Below are 12581 nucleotides of genomic sequence, written 5' to 3' on the forward strand. Positions count from 1 at the left end.
GAGATAATGCCCTAACAAAAGATAAGAGATAACTATAGTAAAATCTGTTACACCTTATGCCCCAGGGCTATGTCCAAGATGCAGAAGAGGAAGTCATTGGAATAGTGCCTGTCAGCCTATTAGAGATGGGGAGGATGGTTTCTTAGGGTTGAATCCTAAACTTCAAAAAAATGGGAGACAGGGCCCTCCCCGGGGCCCGCAACAAATATACGGGGTAATTCAACAAGTTCCCCGACGGTGGTATCCTCCCACAGAGAAGGGGAGTGCAGAGCCACCTCAGGAAGTGCCGGATTGGACATCTGTGCCACCTCCAGACTCATACTAACCCCAGATATGGGGATGCAGATGATTGATACTGATTGGCATGAAAAAATCCCACAGAACAGTGTAGGACTATTACTAGGTAGAGGTTCCTCAACACTAAAAGGACTTATAGTACACCCAGGGGTTATTGATCCTGATTTCACTGGACAAATAAAAGCCTTGGTCTCTTCACCAAAAGGAATTACGGTCATCTCTCCAGGGGATCGCATTGCACAAATGCTTATATTGCCCAGTCAACATTCTTTGTGGCCCAGTAAAAATACAAATAAAAGACAAGGAGGTTTTGGATCAACAGGAACCACTTTAATAAACCTTACTATGGATATGGGACAGAGGCCCCTCCTAAAATTAAAAGTGGGAAATATGGAATTTACAGGTTTATTAGATACGGGAGCAGACAAAAGTATTATTAGCGCAATGGTCTGGCCAAAGCACTGGCCATTGATCACAGCAGCTCAGAGCTTGAGAGGCTTAGGAGTAGCAGAAAGCCCCAATCAAAGTGCTTCCTCATTATCGTGGAAAGATACAGAGGGACACACAGGGATATTTCAGCCATATGTCTGTAATGTTCCTATTAGCCTATGGGGACGAGACGTCCTGCAGCAAATGGATATGAAACTCACCACTGACCAGATTTACCAAGGGACTCCTGTAAGAAATATGTTACAAAATATGAACTATGATGATAAAAAAGGATTAGGAAAACATAGTCAAGGATCTACCCAACCACTGCCTTTACTTCCACCAAAAAATGATTCTCATGGATTGGGTTTTTCCTAGGGGCCACTGATAAACCATCAATCCCTATAATATGGAAAGATGATAAGCCTCGCTGGATTCCACAGTGGCCCCTAACAAAAGAGAAGCTAGAGGCAGCTCATAAGTTAGTACAAGAGCAGGTACAAGCAGGTCATTTGCAACATTCTACCTCTCCTTGGAATACTCCAATATTCTTAACAAAGAAAAAATCAGGAAAATGGAGGTTATTACATGATTTAAGAGCCATAAACGAACAAATGTACCCTATGGGACCCATCCAATGTGGACTCCCTCTTGTCACTGCACTACCAAAAAATTGGCCTACTATTATTCTGGATTTAAAAGATTGCTTTTTCTCTATACCCTTACACAAAAATGATTGTTGGAGATTTGCTTTTACTTTGCCCTCTCTTAATCACACTCAGCCTGACCAGAGATTCGAATGGACCGTGTTGCCTCAAGGTATGGCTAACAGTCCTACTATATGTCAAATATACGTAGATAAAGCGTTAACAACTACTAGACAAAAGTTTAAGAGATTGTTGATTTATCACTATATGGATGACATACTTATTTGCCATCCAGAAAAAGAAGTTTTGTTAGAAGCATTACAATTTATAACTCAAGCATTAGAAAAGAGAGGACTAACGATAGCCCCTGAAAAATTACAATTAGAGGAGATCCAAGAATATCTGGGTACAAGGCTCACTGCTACTACAGTCAGACCAACAAGGTTGACCATCAGGACAGATCAATTGAATACCTTGAACGATTTTCAGAAACTCTTAGGTGACATCAACTGGATCAGATCCTATTTAAAATTATCCACAGGGGAATTAAAACCTTTATTCGATATATTAACAGGTAATCCTGACTTGAATTCCCCTAGGAAACTTACTCCTGAAGCACGAATATCCTTACAGCTAGTAGAGAATAGACTTCAGCAGTGTTATCGTTGATCGTTGTGATCCTACTCAACCATTAAGTTTAATCATAATCTCAGAGAAGCATACCCCTTTTGGCATAGTTTGGCAAGGAGGACCTTTGCAAAGTATAAATCTCCCTAGCTCTCCGGCTAAAACATTGCAATCATATCCCCAAGCTATTGCTCAGGTAATATTCAAGGGAATAGAATCTTGCATTACTGTTTTTGGAATCCATCCGTCTATTATTATAACTCCTTATTCCACTCAGCAAATTAAATGGCTAATTAATAATGATGATGATTGGTCAGTATTATATTGTTCCACTTCAGCTCAGTTCGATAACCATTATTCCCAACATCCCTGGATTCAATTCTGTAAAAATACTCCCATAGTTTTTCCAAAAGTGACTAGTGTCCAGCCTCTTAAAGACTGTGTAACCATTTTACTGATGGCTCCAAAAATGGAGTAGGTGCAGTACTTATCGGTAACAACTTCACACCATAATAGTTCCACCCAACTCCGCACAGGTTACTGAACTTGCAGCTGTAATATTAGCCTTTAAATTAGCAGATAATCAGCCATTCAATCTTCTATCTGATAGCTTATATATCGTTAACGCTTTACAGGTTCTTGAAACGGTACCCCATATTTCTTCCATGTCCACAGTAGCTTCTTATTTTACAACGCTACAAAACCTTATCCTACAGCGTAAACATCTATTCTATGTAGGACATATTAGAGCTCATTCTAATTTACCAGGACCTTTGGCCAATGCTAATGACTTGGTAGATATGGCCACCAAATCAATTTTTGTTTTTTCCATAGAGGAACAAGCAAAACTCTTTCATGAAAAATTCATGTAAATTCCACTACTTTGAGCAGAAAATTTCCTATATCTAAATGTATGGCTCGACAAATAGTAAAAAATTGTCAACATTGTGCTCCTTTAATCCCAGTACAATCCTTTGGAGTTAACCCCAGGGGACTGCTGCCTGGTCATATTTGGCAGATGGATGTAACCCATATTTCTGAATTTGGTACTGTTAAGTATGTACATGTGTCAGTAGACACTGCTTCAGGGGTCATTATGGCTTCTGCTCATTCTGGAGAAAAGGTGAAAGATGTCATTCAACACTGCCTACAAGCATTTGCTGGCTGGGGCATACCTAAAGTTATTAAAACAGATAATGGTCCTGCTTATACTTCCAAAAGCTTCCGGTTGTTTTTACAAACATTTAACATCCAATCAGTCACTGGCATCCCCTATAATCCTCAGGGACAGGGCATTGTGGAAAGAGCACATCTTACTTTAAAAAATTGTCTAAATAAACAAAAAGGGGGAATAGGAGCCTCCTACAAGTCTCCTAAAGATAAACTTAATTTAGTTCTTTTCATTCTAAATTTCTTAACTCTGGATAAGGACGGCCATTCTGCAGCTGATCGACATTATAATCCCCATAATACTCCTCAAGTATGGGCAAAATGGAAAGATATCCTGACAGGTTGTTGGAAAGGACCGGATCCAGTCCTTCGTTGGGTCCGAGGGTCTGTTTGTATTTTCCCACAGGATCAACAGACTCCAGTCTGGATTCCAGAAAGGCTAATCAGAGTTTTACAGCATGCAAATGATGCTGCTCCTCCTCACAATGGCGAGTCTGAGCCTTCCTCCAATAACAAAAACTCAGACGGAAAGGCAAACCCGGAACCTATGGGCCATTGTTAGCCTGGCCATATTTTTCACTTCTAACTTAACACATTTTTTATCCTTCCTTTTCTTGTTTTTCACCAATTCCTCTACAAGCCTGTCAATTCTACTGATGATTTTTCAGGTCGTGCTGTTTTTGGTGACAAGGATATTTCTAGCCTTTCTTTGCTTTAACAGGAGGAATTTCTGCACTTTGCCGTTGGAATCATACTACAAATCAGACCCAGAGTAGAGCAACTCGTTCTGCTGACCTTAGCTGTGATATTGCTTTTCCTCCGACGTCAGCTTGTGTATTTCCTCCTCTTTTTTATGTTTCTACCAACTAACATTTCTAATAACACCTCTTAACTGTTCACTGTGTGCTATTTCTCACAATGCTGGAATGGTTCTTTTGCCACCTGTGCAATTTGCACATTTCTGTCTTCCTACCAGTCCTAGTTTCTGTTGCAGATATAGAATTGCCAGTGCTATTATCAAGAAACAGAAGAGGCTTTGACATTGCAACAGCCGTGATCATTGCCACCACAGTCCTTGCAGTAGCAGCATTGACACAACCATAACAACGATCATTCGGCCGAGAATGCAGCTGCAGTCTTACAGACCATAGAGACTCTATCAGAGAATGGACTCATTATAAGAACAAGTGGATACCTTGCAAGAACTTTTGGGACTGGGATGCGTTTATTCCCTGAGAGCTTTTTTGTGTTGCCCATATTGTAACTCCATTGGGATGTATATTGTTTCTGTATTTAATATGGCTATATGGTTTTTCTTCTGTTTATAGATTTGTCAAACAGCGGGCAGGCTTAGGAGCTATAGTGGTACTCCTCTGCCTTGGCCTCCTTCTCTTCATTCGTTTTGGCATGCATCTACAAGCTAGCCAATAGAGAGATCAAATTATCTTTCATCAGGCCATGACTGCCCTAAAGGCCGACAGCCCCCCATTAGTATGGCTCTTGATGCTGGACCGGTAGTCAAAGATGGGTAATGAAGGAGGTGGCTGTGTACCAACCTAAGACAGGAGCTGCAGCATGCTCTGCAGGCTCTGATGACGGGTAAGGACATATGCTGACCACTCAGCCTAAGACAGACACGGTCCCGAGCCTTAGTTTAATAGTAAAGAAGGGGGATCTGTGGGGGTTTCCGGGACCCCCAGCCTTAGGCATGGTCAAGATGGCGCCTGACGCTGAGCCAAAAGCGGCCAGCTATACAGTAAACAACCAGCGAATTCCAATGATTGGCTAGTTAACGATGTGACTAGAGCATGCCCCCCTCGTGTACCCATCCTATGCCTGCAGCTGTCCGCGTTTATCTCGTGTACTCTCCCCTGATTGGTTGAAGTGTATATAAGCCTGGTGGGTGGGAGAGCGAGGGGGGACGGAAGAAGCGGAAGAAGCGGCAAAGGCGGAGGGGAGGCGGAGGTTGAAGCCAAGCTGGAAGCAGGGAGTACGCGGGAGCTGGAAGAAGCTGGGAGAAGGGAAGCTGGGAGTGCGCAGAAGCTAGGGGTAAGAGAAGCGTAGGAGAGGAACTGTGCACAATAAACTTCCAAAGTTTCAGACATTTGTCGTGTCTCTCTCTGCGGCCAGAGGGGACGCGATAATGCAGCTTTCTAAAACATTAATAGAACCACCTATTTGTAAATTGATCTATTCTGTTCCATCATTCCAGATATGGAACACCTATAAAAACTTAAATTGCTCAACAAACATACCAATTGTGGTAACTTTGAGAGATTATGTGATTAGTATGTTCACAGAATTGAATATGTAGACTTAATGGACTAAAAAGCAAAATCATCTTTATGAAACTATAGGGAAAGACATGGAAAATATTAATATTTATATAATTAGCTTTCCTTCAATAAGAAAAATAGATGAATGACTTCTATAGAAATAAGCAAAGAAGAAGAGCAGGCAACTCTCAAAAAATAAAAAGTGAAATAAATGTTTGTGAAAGGGACAAAAAATTGAGCCCTTCAAAAATGAAAATGAAAGTCATAATGGGTATCCTTCATGGTATCACTGAATAGGATCCCAGAAGTTTACCCAGAAGGGAAATGGCAAACTCAACTTGACCCTTGACCTTGACTTACTCAATAGAAAGAAATTTCAGGGCATATCAGATGAAGCACAAATATTTATTTAGGGAAACAAGGAGATTACATAGAAATGTAATAAGAGCCAAATATACACTCAAGAGGAGAAGGGGTGCAGGTACTTGAGACTGAGACTCATCTTAGGGGTAATGGACTCATCCTTTTAAAAGAAATTTTGTAGATAGCGAACATGAGAAGTGGCAAGGGGTGGGGGCAAGGGGATATCTATCTGTTGTGCTAAATATTAAATCATGGAGCATGGGGTTCATTACACTTGCCTGATCTTCTCGGGGTCTCTATGTTGGTGTCATTCAGTTTACACATAATGTGTAGAATATACTGATGGGCCTCCAATGATATTTTTTCCTTCACTTTATTTAGTCTAAAGGAAACATTATGAAAACTAGCAATATATATGAACATTAATTTGACTCATAATACTCTAAGTTTTAAGTTCTTTTAAACAATTTATTTCTGGAGGAGAATAATCTTGGGGAGTAAAGGTGAGGGTACTCATAACAGCTTCTCAGATTTAAATTTGAAGTTTCTTGTTGGTTTCCCTTCTACCTATCCTTGTTTTTTTCTGCCTCTACCTCAAAGGGCATGGAATCATGTTTTCCTGTTCTTAGAAAATTTCAAATGTGTATATATATTTTATATTAAACTAGTAAAGTCTTTTTAAAAAGTCAGGTGGTGATGAGTCTAATAAGTCACTTGTTACCTAACTTATTAAAAAATGTCCCTAATGGATTCTCAGTAGGTTCCCTGAGAAAAATAATCCCCAATACCATTAGAAGGCAAGATAAAATATGAAAGTGTCCACAAGGGAATATTGCGCATCTTTCATGTGCAAACAGACATCACCATTTTCCATTGGGGGGGTGTTACTTACACCTGAACCTTTGAACCTCTTCTGATGAGAACTCTCCCCTCTGGATATTTCAGTGTTTCACTCTCAGATCCCTGCCAATATCTAATTCCAGCCTTACCATAAGCACAACCCCAAACTGCTGAACAGAAACTCTAGGTGTATAGACAGCAGGCTACGGTTTAGTAGGTCCTCCAGGTGATTTCATAGCAACTCACCATTGGTGGAAAGAAACTGCTTTCATTCTAAAATTTCAGGAAGTGTTTGTCAGACACCTTTTTCCAGCCCTGGTGCCAGGCAACAGAGAAATAATTACAGTAATTATATGACAAGCAATAATACTTTCTGGAACATATGAGGAGGAATCTTCAGCCTTGAGGAACCAGGAAAAATGTTCCAAGAAAGTTATGTCTAAAGTGAGACATGTAGTGTAAATAAGAGTGAATCAACAGATGGAAAAAAAGGGTGTTTCTGGTGAAGGGGATGCCACATGCAAAGCAGAGTTTGAATTTTAACATAAAAAACAGAGTACCATGAATGCTTTTAAACAGGGGATTACCCAATGCAAAACTCTTTAGGAGCATCATTCAGACAGTGCACTGGGTTCTGGCTAGACTTGAGTGGAAACCAGAAGTGCTACTAGGAGATGATTGCTGCAGTTTAATTAAGAAATTACAGTGGCACCTTGGATAGCAGCGAAGCAGCAGCTTAAGGAGCTGTTTAGGAGGTAGGATATGTGTGATTTGAATCAGCAATGTCCCACAAAACCTCCCAAAGCTCCCTGGTACAACAATGTTCAGAGGCAGGGTTTTATGAAAATGTTTGGATTTTGAGGGCTGTAATCTCACCAATGGATTAATCCATTGATGGATTCATAGCAGAATAAAATTTTGGGAGAACTGGAAACTGTAAGATATAGGACCAGAAGGCAGAAGGTCCTTGGAGGTCTGTCCTTGAGGACTATAGCTTTAGCTTGACCCCCCTCCCCAGATTTATGTCTCCCCTCTCCCTTGCCTTCCTTTAAACAAAGAAGTGATCAGATTTGCATCACAACATACTCCCCACCATGATGTTCTGCCTTTTAGAAGCCAAGAGCAATGGGGCCAAATCATAAGTCAAATTAAATCTTCCCTCTTTTTAGTTGATTTTTTTGGGTAATTTGCCAGAGCAATGGATATCTGGCTAACATAGGGCCCATAACTAAGAAAGGATATTGTTGAGGGTGCATCCTGTTTTCCAACTTAGAAGAAGGCATTTCATTTCTTTACAGAAATATCACAGGTGGAGAGAATAAAATAAAAGTGTGCAGAAGACCCTACTTCAAGTTTGAATCCATTAAACTTTATGTGTCTTTTGGACTTCCACACACAGAAGGGATCATTAGACATGTGGGTATTGAAGATAGAGCGGAACAAAGCAAAGAAAGAACTTCAAGCTCTCTTCAACAGAAAAAATGTCAAAAAGTAAAGAAGTGAAAACATGACCTCTATATTTCATGATAAAGATGTCCCCACAGGCCTTAGAAGAGAAGTTTTGGTGGGATCCTGAGCCAGCCCCTGGATGATAGAGGAACAAGGGTGTGGTAGAGATGGCAGAGATGGCTTCAAGAAGAGGCAACTTGCCAGGGTGACGCAGAAGATGGCAAGAAGGGTACAGGCATGAAGGAAGTCTGTATCCTAAGAAAGGTGCACCCAGAAGGAGGGATTCACGCTGAATAATTTCAATAAATTTTAAGTTTTTGAAATCCATCCATGCTTTTGCATCTATCAATAATTCACTCCTTCATATTGCTGAAAAATAGTCTACCATATGAACATACTATGACTTCTTACTCAATCTCCAATTAATAGACTTTGTATTATTTTGAGTGTTTGGCTGATGTGTACACTTACAGTTTTGTCAAGTATTTTCTCTTTTGGTGTATTTTAATTTATTTTTCCATGCTCTATATCTAGGAGTAAAACTGCTTTTTCACAGAGCCAGTTAATTTTTTTTTCATACCATGAATTAAACTTAGTTGTGCTTAACAAATGAGCCAAATCCCCAAATCCTTATTTTTTATTTTGAAACAGGATCTCACTAAATTGCTTAGGGCCTTGCTAAGTTGCTGAGGCTGGATTTGAATTTTGGATTCTGTCTCTGCCTTCAACCAGTTAATTTTTATAAGAAAGTTAATAATAATTTTCTACCTGTGTTGCAAATTCTTTTCAATGGACAAATACTATGCCATGTGTACATATACAATATTTTCTTTATTCATTCATCAAAATTTCAGGCTTTAGAAAATTAGTGGGTTATGGTGTGCACACACATAACTCTGGTGGCTTAGGTGACAGGCAGGAGGATCACAAGTTCAAAACAATACTCAGCAATTTAGCGAGGCCCTAAGTAACTCAGCAAGAACTTGCTTCAAAATAAAAATGAAAAGAAGATCTGGGTTTAATTGTTCCTGGCTTCACTTCCTGGTTCCAAAAAAGTAATTTGTGATAAATGTAGGTAAATGTACATATAGAAAATGACAAGGAGATGGTAAATATTAAATATTAGTATTACACATTTTAATTCTATACACATGAAAAATAAAAATAATTGATATAATAAATATCCACCAGAGAGTTGCATAAGATCATTAATTTTTTAAAATACTTCAAGTCATTATTCATCCTTTCCTTCATTTATTTCTTCTCAGAAATCATAAATAGGAACTCAAAACTATTATAAAAAATTAAGAAATAGTTTTTCTCTCTAGCAAGACTAATCCCCTCCTGTTATAGCATTTACAATTTAGTTGGGGTTTCAGTGGGCATCAGTAGATAGATACACATGCAATACTTAGTTATTAAACCTCTTTGAAATATTTTTTTTTCCTACTGAGGAAATGATACTCTATAGAATTAGCCAAGGTAATTGTTAGAAGTTAGTAAGTAGGTTGCTTTCAACTTAGGGATGTAGTTGCTTTTATTATTATTAATACTATCATTACAGCTACTCTGTAGGAAATGCTGCATGTGATCTCAAAACTCAGTATTGTAAAATATGATTACAAATAAATAAATCTTTCAAAAATAATGCCTTGTGAAGACAAGAAAGTATAGAAAACATCATCCTTAGGAATGATAGAAAGAATGAACTGGAAAGTGATATTCTAAAAGAACATCAAAATACCATTTATATTCTTGGATAAATATATTATATTTTTCTTTGTCTAATTAGTCTGGCCCAGCTATTTCCCACATTCACTAATGGCAATATATGATTGCAAGGCAAATTTTTGCCCTATATTTTACTTTTTCATTTCATCTTCAAAGTCACCTATAAGAAAACTCACACCATAGGCATATGTCTTGCTTGTAAAATTTACTGTTTCCAATAACTATGCCAATTTCTGTTAACAAACACTGTGTTTATATTGCAAACAGAAAAAGCTAGCTCTGATTCCTAGAAAATCACCCTTATTGAGTGTATTTCTTTTTATAGACACTGTGCAGAATGTTAGCATGTACAAGACTAATAAGAATAAAAACTTTATTAACCCTGTGAAGTAGGGGTCAAGAGCTCTTTGATTAATTTTTTTAGCTGGATTAAAATGAGAAAAGTAACCAGTTTGCATAGATAACTGATCTAAAATTGATCAAAACTGATCCTCAAGATCTACGCCTAAATAAATTCTACTGAAAAACTTTTCCTTGGATATTTAAATGTGATGTGTTCTTTGTTGTACCCTAAAAAGGAAAAGAAATGGTGATATGATTTTGTCACAAATATTTGGCAAACTTGAAGTCTTTTTTAGAATTTTTATAATTCATTAACTTAAAACCCATTCTAAATACTTACATTATATTTTGCAGTTCACTAAGGAAATAAATTTATTTTACAGTTTTGCACTCTTCAATGTAGCTGATGTTTTAGAAGTATGATATTTTTGACCCGTTCATACTTGTTTGTGCTTTATTTGACCCAGTGTTTTTTTCCTTTGGTTCTTATGCATTTGCACACGTCCTCATCATTTTTCTCCTCACTTTTTCTCTTTCTTTTTCCCTTTTTCTTTTTAATTAGGGTTTAAATGATTCTCAAGTGATTCAGTGCAAGAATTAGCTCACACTTTTACTTTGTTACAAAAAAATGATAATTTTATTCCTCAATTATGCCTTAGTTCCTTGCTTGTAGTTGTATAGACTAATTGCTTCATTAGTTTATTGAATGCATATATTCTCTTTAATTTCCCAAGTAAGAGATTTTAGATAATTTAGAATAATTATTGTCTTGAATTAAACAAGTATTATCCAATATAATATGCCTGTACTTCTTAATCCCACTGCCTTTTTAGAAATCAATTCATTTCCCCATGACCAAAAAATAAGCAAATGAAATGAATACAGTTTTAATTTTTTTCATATATGTTGAATTAATCTTATGTAACTCAGTAATTGAGAAATTCAAACATGTAGGAATATTACAATTTTGTCTAGTTTGTCAACATACAGTTTCTGGTCTTCTATTCAAAAATTAATTTTAAGAAATCTCTGATTGTTTTGATGATATTTTTAGAATTTTATATTAGAATATGTTCACATGAATTGAGTACCTTTCAATAGTGATACATACATGATTTTTACCATATTATTTTCTGGCACATTACCAAGCACTGCAATGATTTAACAATCATTCTCTTGTAGATTTAGTGTCTTGCAAATAAAATAGATTTCTTCAGAAAAGTAACCTATGTATAGGCTTTCTTTAATTCAAAATCAGGGCTTTTTCTACTGCATTTTCCATGTTAGGTTCAGTTGACACTTATTATCCACCTGACATGATGGTTGGTGCTCGTTTGATGCAGTTCTGTGCTCTCATAATTGTCTGGTTACATTTCTGATCAATGTAGTTTTGAATTTACAAATCTCCCTGCATTTATTCTGCTTACTATTCATTTCTGCTGATATGGTTAATTGTTTAAATAATATTTTTCCCATCTTTTCTCTGATGACTAACATACTGATATGACACCATAAGTTTCTTCACTTTCAAATTGTTTGAGCTCCTTTCCTTGTATATGTACAGTATCAAAAATAAATATACCTTAGGTGCAAGTAAAATTCTTGACTAAAACAAAAAAAAATGTTCGGGTTAGAGGAACTACACTGGAAAAATTAGAATACATATAGCCATTTGTTAGCTCTGTGAACCTGAGCAATTAAAATTTTCAGCCTCAGTTTCCTCTTATAAAATGTAAAGAAAGGAGTACCTATATAAAATCTGGGAGAAGAATGAACAAAGCTATTTTATGTAAAATGCTTAATTTATCTCAAACAAAGGAGTATCATGTCTTTATATAAACATTGCTTTACTTATAATACTGACAATATTTGTAAAACCATTGAGATGTTTTGATGTGGGAAGAACATTCAGTATGTGCAGAAATGTAATGGAAGAGACTACTCACAGGAGGTTAAATTACATGAAAGTAATTTCAATATTATTTAAAAGTGAAAACACATTTTTCTTGGAAAAGTAAACATCAGTAGCACAGACCTGGGAGCAGTGCATGACAACATGGTCCATATGAATAGAACTAGTAGAAAGAGAATATACATGTTTCTCTGACAAAGGGACAATCAGTTTGCATTTGATGGAGAAAATAAGTGTTGTAAATAAGGAGAATCAAAGTGTCTTCATTTGATTTTGAGATGAAAGGTGGATTTTGGAGATTAAATTTTTACAGAATAAAGAAAGATAATGTTTTTTAGTGTTGGTTTGTGTTCTGGATTATTGGAATAACAACATAATGGGCATTGTATAAAAAAGTTTATGCCACATTTACATGATTAGGAGGAATAGAATTTGTAGATACAAAGGCATTGGTTTTATGTTGAAAGCAGTGGAGAAGTAAAGAAAGTAATGCACTTA

Source organism: Sciurus carolinensis, unplaced genomic scaffold (genome assembly GCF_902686445.1).
Source record: "Sciurus carolinensis unplaced genomic scaffold, mSciCar1.2, whole genome shotgun sequence".
Taxonomy (NCBI): domain Eukaryota; kingdom Metazoa; phylum Chordata; class Mammalia; order Rodentia; family Sciuridae; genus Sciurus; species Sciurus carolinensis.